Below are 12,864 nucleotides of genomic sequence, written 5' to 3'. Positions count from 1 at the left end.
TTTGCCTTCAAATACTTTGTGGGCAAGCTAGCCGTCTATCTGAACAAGCTCCTCACCCCTAGCACATGCAACACTTATCATGGGACTTAACATGTGACTCCAAAACACTGTTGATGGCCCCAAGGTTGAACAAAGTATCCGGCCGCTTCTCCTTCTCTTACCGTGCACCCCAAAACTGGAACAATCTACAGGAGACTCTCACCCGCCACCATCAGCAGTCTAAGTTCTTTGAAAAGTAAAGCTGCTGTCTCCCATTTGAATGTAGTCTGTAAGTGTTCCATCCGCCTCTAACATATACTGTACTATGTGTTACTGTGCATGCAATGTCTTGTATACAATGTATAACCTTGCTGACTTCATGTAACAATGTATTTGTAAGCATGTATTTGTAAGCATGATAACTTTGTGGCCAGGACATGGTTTGAAATGAGAGGTAGCTCTGAATGTATTACTACTTCCTGGTAAAACATTTGCTAGCGAAATCAATCTAGTGAAGAAAGGAAGGATGAAAAGTTGTTTTGCTGCCGCCGAGTTTGTTGCTGTTGTGAATGTGCAAGAAAAAAATGAGCATTGAGAAGATTGCCCCCTCCTGTTAAGTGTTGATAGCAATGAAAAGCAAAAGCCTACAGCACCTGGTATTCCCAGGCGGTCTCCCATCCAAGTACTAACCAGGCCTGACCCTGCTTAGCGTCCGAGATCAGACGAGATCAGGCGCATTCAGGGTGGTGTGGCCGTAGGCAAAGACAGTGCTCACTTTGTGTCCTGTTATATACGCATGCTGCTCTTGTGGTGTCACTGCCTGGTTCCTCCCACATGCTGCTTTTTCACATGCTGCTTTTTCACATGCTGCTTTTTCACATGCTGCTTTTTCACATGCTGCTTTTTCACATGCTGCTTTTTCACATGCTGCCTTTTCACATGCTGCTTTTTCACATGCTGCTTAGCCTTCATTCATTTGTGCAGTGTAGCAATTGCATGTCCTCTACACTTTCATGTCAATTTGCTTTGGACTATTTGGATGAAGAAGAACATTATATGAGCAATCTTTTTTCATGTGTTGGCCGTTGTTGGGAAGCTACTTCTTCTTTCTTTTCTTTTTTTCTTCATACGAAGGATGCCCTCTTGAACGCAGGAGCAAAACATTTGAGAGAAGCAGCCTCTTTTGTAGGTCCCACACACGCACACTGCTTAGCTTTGTCAAACAGGAGGCCAGTGCAGAAGCTTTTGAAGCAGCCAGGACACAGGTGATGGCTGCGGGGGAGCTGCTTTCCTCCTCAGGCCCACAGGTTTTCCTGTTTTGTGTCTCAGGCAAGTAATGATGGCACATGATCTATTGACTTGAGTTGGACTAATGTCCATTGTTGTTGTGAATTTTGCGTAGCAGGCCCCTAGTGAGTGCAGGAGCAGAAAAAGTGTTCAAGCAGCGTGTGAGAAACATGAAGTGTTCTTTGTCTGGCAAAGGCAAGTGCAAGATACTGCTTGTAAGGATTGCTTTGCAATGCCTGGCAGGCCCAGCAGGAACTTTGGCAGCAAAGGTTATGAAGCCAAAGTGACACGTGCGTTTGCCTTCAAATACTTTGTGGGCAAGCTAGCCGTCTATCTGAACAAGCTCCTCACCCCTAGCACATGCAACACTTATCATGGAACTTAACATGTGACTCCAAAACACTGTTGATGGCCCCAAGGTTGAACAAAGTATCCGGCCGCTTCTCCTTCTCTTACCGTGCACCCCAAAACTGGAACAATCTACAGGAGACTCTCATCCGCCACCATCAGCAGTCTAAGTTCTTTGAAAAGTAAAGCTGCTGTCTCCCATTTGAATGTAGTCTGTAAGTGTTCCATCCGCCTCTAACATATACTGTACTATGTGTTACTGTGCATGCAATGTCTTGTATACAATGTATAACCTTGCTGACTTCATGTAACAATGTATTTGTAAGCATGTATTTGTAAGCATGATAACTTTGTGGCCAGGACATGGTTTGAAATGAGAGGTAGCTCTGAATGTATTACTACTTCCTGGTAAAACATTTGCTAGCGAAATCAATCTAGTGAAGAAAGGAAGGATGAAAAGTTGTTTTGCTGCCGCCGAGTTTGTTGCTGTTGTGAATGTGCAAGAAAAAAATGAGCATTGAGAAGATTGCCCCCTCCTGTTAAGTGTTGATAGCAATGAAAAGCAAAAGCCTACAGCACCTGGTATTCCCAGGCGGTCTCCCATCCAAGTACTAACCAGGCCCGACCCTGCTTAGCTTCCGAGATCAGACGAGATCGGGCGCATTCAGGGTGGTGTGGCCGTAGGCAAAGACAGTGCTCACTTTGTGTCCTGTTATACGCATGCTGCTCTTGTGGTGTCACTGCCTGGTTCCTCCCACATGCTGCTTTTTCACATGCTGCTTTTTCACATGCTGCTTTTTCACATGCTGCTTTTTCACATGCTGCTTTTTCACATGCTGCTTTTTCACATGCTGCTTTTTCACATGCTGCTTAGCCTTCATTCATTTGTGCAGTGTAGCAATTGCATGTCCTCTACACTTTCATGTCAATTTGCTTTGGACTATTTGGATGAAGAAGAACATTATATGAGCAATCTTTTTTCATGTGTTGGCCGTTGTTGGGAAGCTACTTCTTCTTTCTTTTCTTTTTTTCTTCATACGAGGGATGCCCTCTTGAACGCAGGAGCAAAACATTTGAGAGAAGCAGCCTCTTTTGTAGGTCCCACACACGCACACTGCTTAGCTTTGTCAAACAGGAGGCCAGTGCAGAAGCTCTTGAAGCAGCCAGGACACAGGTGATGGCTGCGGGGGAGCTGCTTTCCTCCTCAGGCCCACAGGTTTTCCTGTTTTGTGTCTCAGGCAAGTAATGATGGCACATGATCTATTGACTTGAGTTGGACTAATGTCCATTGTTGTTGTGAATTTTCCCAGGCAAATAGTGAAATGTTACAATGTCCATTGTTGTTGTGAATTTTCCCAGGCAAATAGTGAAATGTTCCATTGCCCCTTTGTGCACACTTGACGTCAGCGGCCTTAACGAAACATGGAGGAAATAAGTGAGCCCGTGCTGTGTTCTCTGCTGCTGCTTTTTTTTGTGAGTAGGCTTTTGGGCCTAAACATGCAGAGGAGCCAGGGAAGGCATGCAAGGCCTTGAAGCTACGGAAGAGGCCCTGCAGCTGGGCTTTGCTATGGAGGATGGCTGTGCAATGCGTAGCAGGCCCCTAGTGAGTGCAGGAGCAGAAAAAGTGTTCAAGCAGCGTGTGAGAAACATGAAGTGTTCTTTGTCTGGCAAAGGCAAGTGCAAGATACTGCTTGTAAGGATTGCTTTGCAATGCCTGGCAGGCCCAGCAGGAACTTTGGCAGCAAAGGTTATGAAGCCAAAGTGACACGTGCGTTTGCCTTCAAATACTTTGTGGGCAAGCTAGCCGTCTATCTGAACAAGCTCCTCACCCCTAGCACATGCAACACTTATCATGGGACTTAACATGTGACTCCAAAACACTGTTGATGGCCCCAAGGTTGAACAAAGTATCCGGCCGCTTCTCCTTCTCTTACCGTGCACCCCAAAACTGGAACAATCTACAGGAGACTCTCACCCGCCACCATCAGCAGTCTAAGTTCTTTGAAAAGTAAAGCTGCTGTCTCCCATTTGAATGTAGTCTGTAAGTGTTCCATCCGCCTCTAACATATACTGTACTATGTGTTACTGTGCATGCAATGTCTTGTATACAATGTATAACCTTGCTGACTTCATGTAACAATGTATTTGTAAGCATGTATTTGTAAGCATGATAACTTTGTGGCCAGGACATGGTTTGAAATGAGAGGTAGCTCTGAATGTATTACTACTTCCTGGTAAAACATTTGCTAGCGAAATCAATCTAGTGAAGAAAGGAAGGATGAAAAGTTGTTTTGCTGCCGCCGAGTTTGTTGCTGTTGTGAATGTGCAAGAAAAAAATGAGCATTGAGAAGATTGCCCCCTCCTGTTAAGTGTTGATAGCAATGAAAAGCAAAAGCCTACAGCACCTGGTATTCCCAGGCGGTCTCCCATCCAAGTACTAACCAGGCCTGACCCTGCTTAGCGTCCGAGATCAGACGAGATCAGGCGCATTCAGGGTGGTGTGGCCGTAGGCAAAGACAGTGCTCACTTTGTGTCCTGTTATATACGCATGCTGCTCTTGTGGTGTCACTGCCTGGTTCCTCCCACATGCTGCTTTTTCACATGCTGCTTTTTCACATGCTGCTTTTTCACATGCTGCTTTTTCACATGCTGCTTTTTCACATGCTGCTTTTTCACATGCTGCCTTTTCACATGCTGCTTTTTCACATGCTGCTTAGCCTTCATTCATTTGTGCAGTGTAGCAATTGCATGTCCTCTACACTTTCATGTCAATTTGCTTTGGACTATTTGGATGAAGAAGAACATTATATGAGCAATCTTTTTTCATGTGTTGGCCGTTGTTGGGAAGCTACTTCTTCTTTCTTTTCTTTTTTTCTTCATACGAAGGATGCCCTCTTGAACGCAGGAGCAAAACATTTGAGAGAAGCAGCCTCTTTTGTAGGTCCCACACACGCACACTGCTTAGCTTTGTCAAACAGGAGGCCAGTGCAGAAGCTTTTGAAGCAGCCAGGACACAGGTGATGGCTGCGGGGGAGCTGCTTTCCTCCTCAGGCCCACAGGTTTTCCTGTTTTGTGTCTCAGGCAAGTAATGATGGCACATGATCTATTGACTTGAGTTGGACTAATGTCCATTGTTGTTGTGAATTTTGCGTAGCAGGCCCCTAGTGAGTGCAGGAGCAGAAAAAGTGTTCAAGCAGCGTGTGAGAAACATGAAGTGTTCTTTGTCTGGCAAAGGCAAGTGCAAGATACTGCTTGTAAGGATTGCTTTGCAATGCCTGGCAGGCCCAGCAGGAACTTTGGCAGCAAAGGTTATGAAGCCAAAGTGACACGTGCGTTTGCCTTCAAATACTTTGTGGGCAAGCTAGCCGTCTATCTGAACAAGCTCCTCACCCCTAGCACATGCAACACTTATCATGGGACTTAACATGTGACTCCAAAACACTGTTGATGGCCCCAAGGTTGAACAAAGTATCCGGCCGCTTCTCCTTCTCTTACCGTGCACCCCAAAACTGGAACAATCTACAGGAGACTCTCATCCGCCACCATCAGCAGTCTAAGTTCTTTGAAAAGTAAAGCTGCTGTCTCCCATTTGAATGTAGTCTGTAAGTGTTCCATCCGCCTCTAACATATACTGTACTATGTGTTACTGTGCATGCAATGTCTTGTATACAATGTATAACCTTGCTGACTTCATGTAACAATGTATTTGTAAGCATGTATTTGTAAGCATGATAACTTTGTGGCCAGGACATGGTTTGAAATGAGAGGTAGCTCTGAATGTATTACTACTTCCTGGTAAAACATTTGCTAGCGAAATCAATCTAGTGAAGAAAGGAAGGATGAAAAGTTGTTTTGCTGCCGCCGAGTTTGTTGCTGTTGTGAATGTGCAAGAAAAAAATGAGCATTGAGAAGATTGCCCCCTCCTGTTAAGTGTTGATAGCAATGAAAAGCAAAAGCCTACAGCACCTGGTATTCCCAGGCGGTCTCCCATCCAAGTACTAACCAGGCCCGACCCTGCTTAGCTTCCGAGATCAGACGAGATCGGGCGCATTCAGGGTGGTGTGGCCGTAGGCAAAGACAGTGCTCACTTTGTGTCCTGTTATACGCATGCTGCTCTTGTGGTGTCACTGCCTGGTTCCTCCCACATGCTGCTTTTTCACATGCTGCTTTTTCACATGCTGCTTTTTCACATGCTGCTTTTTCACATGCTGCTTTTTCACATGCTGCTTTTTCACATGCTGCTTAGCCTTCATTCATTTGTGCAGTGTAGCAATTGCATGTCCTCTACACTTTCATGTCAATTTGCTTTGGACTATTTGGATGAAGAAGAACATTATATGAGCAATCTTTTTTCATGTGTTGGCCGTTGTTGGGAAGCTACTTCTTCTTTCTTTTCTTTTTTTCTTCATACGAGGGATGCCCTCTTGAACGCAGGAGCAAAACATTTGAGAGAAGCAGCCTCTTTTGTAGGTCCCACACACGCACACTGCTTAGCTTTGTCAAACAGGAGGCCAGTGCAGAAGCTCTTGAAGCAGCCAGGACACAGGTGATGGCTGCGGGGGAGCTGCTTTCCTCCTCAGGCCCACAGGTTTTCCTGTTTTGTGTCTCAGGCAAGTAATGATGGCACATGATCTATTGACTTGAGTTGGACTAATGTCCATTGTTGTTGTGAATTTTCCCAGGCAAATAGTGAAATGTTACAATGTCCATTGTTGTTGTGAATTTTCCCAGGCAAATAGTGAAATGTTCCATTGCCCCTTTGTGCACACTTGACGTCAGCGGCCTTAACGAAACATGGAGGAAATAAGTGAGCCCGTGCTGTGTTCTCTGCTGCTGCTTTTTTTTGTGAGTAGGCTTTTGGGCCTAAACATGCAGAGGAGCCAGGGAAGGCATGCAAGGCCTTGAAGCTACGGAAGAGGCCCTGCAGCTGGGCTTTGCTATGGAGGATGGCTGTGCAATGCGTAGCAGGCCCCTAGTGAGTGCAGGAGCAGAAAAAGTGTTCAAGCAGCGTGTGAGAAACATGAAGTGTTCTTTGTCTGGCAAAGGCAAGTGCAAGATACTGCTTGTAAGGATTGCTTTGCAATGCCTGGCAGGCCCAGCAGGAACTTTGGCAGCAAAGGTTATGAAGCCAAAGTGACACGTGCGTTTGCCTTCAAATACTTTGTGGGCAAGCTAGCCGTCTATCTGAACAAGCTCCTCACCCCTAGCACATGCAACACTTATCATGGGACTTAACATGTGACTCCAAAACACTGTTGATGGCCCCAAGGTTGAACAAAGTATCCGGCCGCTTCTCCTTCTCTTACCGTGCACCCCAAAACTGGAACAATCTACAGGAGACTCTCACCCGCCACCATCAGCAGTCTAAGTTCTTTGAAAAGTAAAGCTGCTGTCTCCCATTTGAATGTAGTCTGTAAGTGTTCCATCCGCCTCTAACATATACTGTACTATGTGTTACTGTGCATGCAATGTCTTGTATACAATGTATAACCTTGCTGACTTCATGTAACAATGTATTTGTAAGCATGTATTTGTAAGCATGATAACTTTGTGGCCAGGACATGGTTTGAAATGAGAGGTAGCTCTGAATGTATTACTACTTCCTGGTAAAACATTTGCTAGCGAAATCAATCTAGTGAAGAAAGGAAGGATGAAAAGTTGTTTTGCTGCCGCCGAGTTTGTTGCTGTTGTGAATGTGCAAGAAAAAAATGAGCATTGAGAAGATTGCCCCCTCCTGTTAAGTGTTGATAGCAATGAAAAGCAAAAGCCTACAGCACCTGGTATTCCCAGGCGGTCTCCCATCCAAGTACTAACCAGGCCTGACCCTGCTTAGCGTCCGAGATCAGACGAGATCAGGCGCATTCAGGGTGGTGTGGCCGTAGGCAAAGACAGTGCTCACTTTGTGTCCTGTTATATACGCATGCTGCTCTTGTGGTGTCACTGCCTGGTTCCTCCCACATGCTGCTTTTTCACATGCTGCTTTTTCACATGCTGCTTTTTCACATGCTGCTTTTTCACATGCTGCTTTTTCACATGCTGCTTTTTCACATGCTGCCTTTTCACATGCTGCTTTTTCACATGCTGCTTAGCCTTCATTCATTTGTGCAGTGTAGCAATTGCATGTCCTCTACACTTTCATGTCAATTTGCTTTGGACTATTTGGATGAAGAAGAACATTATATGAGCAATCTTTTTTCATGTGTTGGCCGTTGTTGGGAAGCTACTTCTTCTTTCTTTTCTTTTTTTCTTCATACGAAGGATGCCCTCTTGAACGCAGGAGCAAAACATTTGAGAGAAGCAGCCTCTTTTGTAGGTCCCACACACGCACACTGCTTAGCTTTGTCAAACAGGAGGCCAGTGCAGAAGCTTTTGAAGCAGCCAGGACACAGGTGATGGCTGCGGGGGAGCTGCTTTCCTCCTCAGGCCCACAGGTTTTCCTGTTTTGTGTCTCAGGCAAGTAATGATGGCACATGATCTATTGACTTGAGTTGGACTAATGTCCATTGTTGTTGTGAATTTTGCGTAGCAGGCCCCTAGTGAGTGCAGGAGCAGAAAAAGTGTTCAAGCAGCGTGTGAGAAACATGAAGTGTTCTTTGTCTGGCAAAGGCAAGTGCAAGATACTGCTTGTAAGGATTGCTTTGCAATGCCTGGCAGGCCCAGCAGGAACTTTGGCAGCAAAGGTTATGAAGCCAAAGTGACACGTGCGTTTGCCTTCAAATACTTTGTGGGCAAGCTAGCCGTCTATCTGAACAAGCTCCTCACCCCTAGCACATGCAACACTTATCATGGGACTTAACATGTGACTCCAAAACACTGTTGATGGCCCCAAGGTTGAACAAAGTATCCGGCCGCTTCTCCTTCTCTTACCGTGCACCCCAAAACTGGAACAATCTACAGGAGACTCTCATCCGCCACCATCAGCAGTCTAAGTTCTTTGAAAAGTAAAGCTGCTGTCTCCCATTTGAATGTAGTCTGTAAGTGTTCCATCCGCCTCTAACATATACTGTACTATGTGTTACTGTGCATGCAATGTCTTGTATACAATGTATAACCTTGCTGACTTCATGTAACAATGTATTTGTAAGCATGTATTTGTAAGCATGATAACTTTGTGGCCAGGACATGGTTTGAAATGAGAGGTAGCTCTGAATGTATTACTACTTCCTGGTAAAACATTTGCTAGCGAAATCAATCTAGTGAAGAAAGGAAGGATGAAAAGTTGTTTTGCTGCCGCCGAGTTTGTTGCTGTTGTGAATGTGCAAGAAAAAAATGAGCATTGAGAAGATTGCCCCCTCCTGTTAAGTGTTGATAGCAATGAAAAGCAAAAGCCTACAGCACCTGGTATTCCCAGGCGGTCTCCCATCCAAGTACTAACCAGGCCTGACCCTGCTTAGCGTCCGAGATCAGACGAGATCAGGCGCATTCAGGGTGGTGTGGCCGTAGGCAAAGACAGTGCTCACTTTGTGTCCTGTTATATACGCATGCTGCTCTTGTGGTGTCACTGCCTGGTTCCTCCCACATGCTGCTTTTTCACATGCTGCTTTTTCACATGCTGCTTTTTCACATGCTGCTTTTTCACATGCTGCTTTTTCACATGCTGCTTTTTCACATGCTGCCTTTTCACATGCTGCTTTTTCACATGCTGCTTAGCCTTCATTCATTTGTGCAGTGTAGCAATTGCATGTCCTCTACACTTTCATGTCAATTTGCTTTGGACTATTTGGATGAAGAAGAACATTATATGAGCAATCTTTTTTCATGTGTTGGCCGTTGTTGGGAAGCTACTTCTTCTTTCTTTTCTTTTTTTCTTCATACGAAGGATGCCCTCTTGAACGCAGGAGCAAAACATTTGAGAGAAGCAGCCTCTTTTGTAGGTCCCACACACGCACACTGCTTAGCTTTGTCAAACAGGAGGCCAGTGCAGAAGCTTTTGAAGCAGCCAGGACACAGGTGATGGCTGCGGGGGAGCTGCTTTCCTCCTCAGGCCCACAGGTTTTCCTGTTTTGTGTCTCAGGCAAGTAATGATGGCACATGATCTATTGACTTGAGTTGGACTAATGTCCATTGTTGTTGTGAATTTTGCGTAGCAGGCCCCTAGTGAGTGCAGGAGCAGAAAAAGTGTTCAAGCAGCGTGTGAGAAACATGAAGTGTTCTTTGTCTGGCAAAGGCAAGTGCAAGATACTGCTTGTAAGGATTGCTTTGCAATGCCTGGCAGGCCCAGCAGGAACTTTGGCAGCAAAGGTTATGAAGCCAAAGTGACACGTGCGTTTGCCTTCAAATACTTTGTGGGCAAGCTAGCCGTCTATCTGAACAAGCTCCTCACCCCTAGCACATGCAACACTTATCATGGGACTTAACATGTGACTCCAAAACACTGTTGATGGCCCCAAGGTTGAACAAAGTATCCGGCCGCTTCTCCTTCTCTTACCGTGCACCCCAAAACTGGAACAATCTACAGGAGACTCTCATCCGCCACCATCAGCAGTCTAAGTTCTTTGAAAAGTAAAGCTGCTGTCTCCCATTTGAATGTAGTCTGTAAGTGTTCCATCCGCCTCTAACATATACTGTACTATGTGTTACTGTGCATGCAATGTCTTGTATACAATGTATAACCTTGCTGACTTCATGTAACAATGTATTTGTAAGCATGTATTTGTAAGCATGATAACTTTGTGGCCAGGACATGGTTTGAAATGAGAGGTAGCTCTGAATGTATTACTACTTCCTGGTAAAACATTTGCTAGCGAAATCAATCTAGTGAAGAAAGGAAGGATGAAAAGTTGTTTTGCTGCCGCCGAGTTTGTTGCTGTTGTGAATGTGCAAGAAAAAAATGAGCATTGAGAAGATTGCCCCCTCCTGTTAAGTGTTGATAGCAATGAAAAGCAAAAGCCTACAGCACCTGGTATTCCCAGGCGGTCTCCCATCCAAGTACTAACCAGGCCCGACCCTGCTTAGCTTCCGAGATCAGACGAGATCGGGCGCATTCAGGGTGGTGTGGCCGTAGGCAAAGACAGTGCTCACTTTGTGTCCTGTTATACGCATGCTGCTCTTGTGGTGTCACTGCCTGGTTCCTCCCACATGCTGCTTTTTCACATGCTGCTTTTTCACATGCTGCTTTTTCACATGCTGCTTTTTCACATGCTGCTTTTTCACATGCTGCTTTTTCACATGCTGCTTTTTCACATGCTGCTTAGCCTTCATTCATTTGTGCAGTGTAGCAATTGCATGTCCTCTACACTTTCATGTCAATTTGCTTTGGACTATTTGGATGAAGAAGAACATTATATGAGCAATCTTTTTTCATGTGTTGGCCGTTGTTGGGAAGCTACTTCTTCTTTCTTTTCTTTTTTTCTTCATACGAGGGATGCCCTCTTGAACGCAGGAGCAAAACATTTGAGAGAAGCAGCCTCTTTTGTAGGTCCCACACACGCACACTGCTTAGCTTTGTCAAACAGGAGGCCAGTGCAGAAGCTCTTGAAGCAGCCAGGACACAGGTGATGGCTGCGGGGGAGCTGCTTTCCTCCTCAGGCCCACAGGTTTTCCTGTTTTGTGTCTCAGGCAAGTAATGATGGCACATGATCTATTGACTTGAGTTGGACTAATGTCCATTGTTGTTGTGAATTTTCCCAGGCAAATAGTGAAATGTTACAATGTCCATTGTTGTTGTGAATTTTCCCAGGCAAATAGTGAAATGTTCCATTGCCCCTTTGTGCACACTTGACGTCAGCGGCCTTAACGAAACATGGAGGAAATAAGTGAGCCCGTGCTGTGTTCTCTGCTGCTGCTTTTTTTTGTGAGTAGGCTTTTGGGCCTAAACATGCAGAGGAGCCAGGGAAGGCATGCAAGGCCTTGAAGCTACGGAAGAGGCCCTGCAGCTGGGCTTTGCTATGGAGGATGGCTGTGCAATGCGTAGCAGGCCCCTAGTGAGTGCAGGAGCAGAAAAAGTGTTCAAGCAGCGTGTGAGAAACATGAAGTGTTCTTTGTCTGGCAAAGGCAAGTGCAAGATACTGCTTGTAAGGATTGCTTTGCAATGCCTGGCAGGCCCAGCAGGAACTTTGGCAGCAAAGGTTATGAAGCCAAAGTGACACGTGCGTTTGCCTTCAAATACTTTGTGGGCAAGCTAGCCGTCTATCTGAACAAGCTCCTCACCCCTAGCACATGCAACACTTATCATGGGACTTAACATGTGACTCCAAAACACTGTTGATGGCCCCAAGGTTGAACAAAGTATCCGGCCGCTTCTCCTTCTCTTACCGTGCACCCCAAAACTGGAACAATCTACAGGAGACTCTCACCCGCCACCATCAGCAGTCTAAGTTCTTTGAAAAGTAAAGCTGCTGTCTCCCATTTGAATGTAGTCTGTAAGTGTTCCATCCGCCTCTAACATATACTGTACTATGTGTTACTGTGCATGCAATGTCTTGTATACAATGTATAACCTTGCTGACTTCATGTAACAATGTATTTGTAAGCATGTATTTGTAAGCATGATAACTTTGTGGCCAGGACATGGTTTGAAATGAGAGGTAGCTCTGAATGTATTACTACTTCCTGGTAAAACATTTGCTAGCGAAATCAATCTAGTGAAGAAAGGAAGGATGAAAAGTTGTTTTGCTGCCGCCGAGTTTGTTGCTGTTGTGAATGTGCAAGAAAAAAATGAGCATTGAGAAGATTGCCCCCTCCTGTTAAGTGTTGATAGCAATGAAAAGCAAAAGCCTACAGCACCTGGTATTCCCAGGCGGTCTCCCATCCAAGTACTAACCAGGCCTGACCCTGCTTAGCGTCCGAGATCAGACGAGATCAGGCGCATTCAGGGTGGTGTGGCCGTAGGCAAAGACAGTGCTCACTTTGTGTCCTGTTATATACGCATGCTGCTCTTGTGGTGTCACTGCCTGGTTCCTCCCACATGCTGCTTTTTCACATGCTGCTTTTTCACATGCTGCTTTTTCACATGCTGCTTTTTCACATGCTGCTTTTTCACATGCTGCTTTTTCACATGCTGCCTTTTCACATGCTGCTTTTTCACATGCTGCTTAGCCTTCATTCATTTGTGCAGTGTAGCAATTGCATGTCCTCTACACTTTCATGTCAATTTGCTTTGGACTATTTGGATGAAGAAGAACATTATATGAGCAATCTTTTTTCATGTGTTGGCCGTTGTTGGGAAGCTACTTCTTCTTTCTTTTCTTTTTTTCTTCATACGAAGGATGCCCTCTTGAACGCAGGAGCAAAACATTTGAGAGAAGCAGA

At 45.3% G+C, this 12,864-nt stretch overlaps 8 non-coding genes across 8 annotated transcripts; all 8 read right to left on the bottom strand.

The window, feature by feature from the left end:
• Positions 1-620: 620 nt before the first annotated feature.
• On the bottom strand, positions 621-739 carry LOC142486137 (5S ribosomal RNA). The gene has a single exon (XR_012798816.1). It is a non-coding gene; the product is annotated as a 5S ribosomal RNA (ribosomal RNA).
• Positions 740-2,181: 1,442 nt separating this feature from the next.
• On the bottom strand, positions 2,182-2,300 carry LOC142486143 (5S ribosomal RNA). The gene has a single exon (XR_012798822.1). It is a non-coding gene; the product is annotated as a 5S ribosomal RNA (ribosomal RNA).
• Positions 2,301-4,007: 1,707 nt separating this feature from the next.
• On the bottom strand, positions 4,008-4,126 carry LOC142486136 (5S ribosomal RNA). Its single transcript, XR_012798815.1, has one exon. It is a non-coding gene; the product is annotated as a 5S ribosomal RNA (ribosomal RNA).
• Positions 4,127-5,568: 1,442 nt separating this feature from the next.
• LOC142486138 (5S ribosomal RNA) lies at positions 5,569-5,687 on the bottom strand. Its single transcript, XR_012798817.1, has one exon. It is a non-coding gene; the product is annotated as a 5S ribosomal RNA (ribosomal RNA).
• Positions 5,688-7,379: 1,692 nt separating this feature from the next.
• On the bottom strand, positions 7,380-7,498 carry LOC142486135 (5S ribosomal RNA). Its single transcript, XR_012798814.1, has one exon. It is a non-coding gene; the product is annotated as a 5S ribosomal RNA (ribosomal RNA).
• A 1,442-nt stretch (positions 7,499-8,940) lies between these two features.
• LOC142486134 (5S ribosomal RNA) lies at positions 8,941-9,059 on the bottom strand. The gene has a single exon (XR_012798813.1). It is a non-coding gene; the product is annotated as a 5S ribosomal RNA (ribosomal RNA).
• A 1,442-nt stretch (positions 9,060-10,501) lies between these two features.
• LOC142486126 (5S ribosomal RNA) lies at positions 10,502-10,620 on the bottom strand. Its single transcript, XR_012798806.1, has one exon. It is a non-coding gene; the product is annotated as a 5S ribosomal RNA (ribosomal RNA).
• A 1,707-nt stretch (positions 10,621-12,327) lies between these two features.
• LOC142486133 (5S ribosomal RNA) lies at positions 12,328-12,446 on the bottom strand. The gene has a single exon (XR_012798812.1). It is a non-coding gene; the product is annotated as a 5S ribosomal RNA (ribosomal RNA).
• Between the last annotated feature and the right edge of the window lie 418 nt (positions 12,447-12,864).

Source organism: Ascaphus truei, unplaced genomic scaffold (assembly GCF_040206685.1).
Source record: "Ascaphus truei isolate aAscTru1 unplaced genomic scaffold, aAscTru1.hap1 HAP1_SCAFFOLD_749, whole genome shotgun sequence".
Classification (NCBI taxonomy): domain Eukaryota; kingdom Metazoa; phylum Chordata; class Amphibia; order Anura; family Ascaphidae; genus Ascaphus; species Ascaphus truei.
This window is presented reverse-complemented; position numbering and strand designations above follow the sequence as displayed.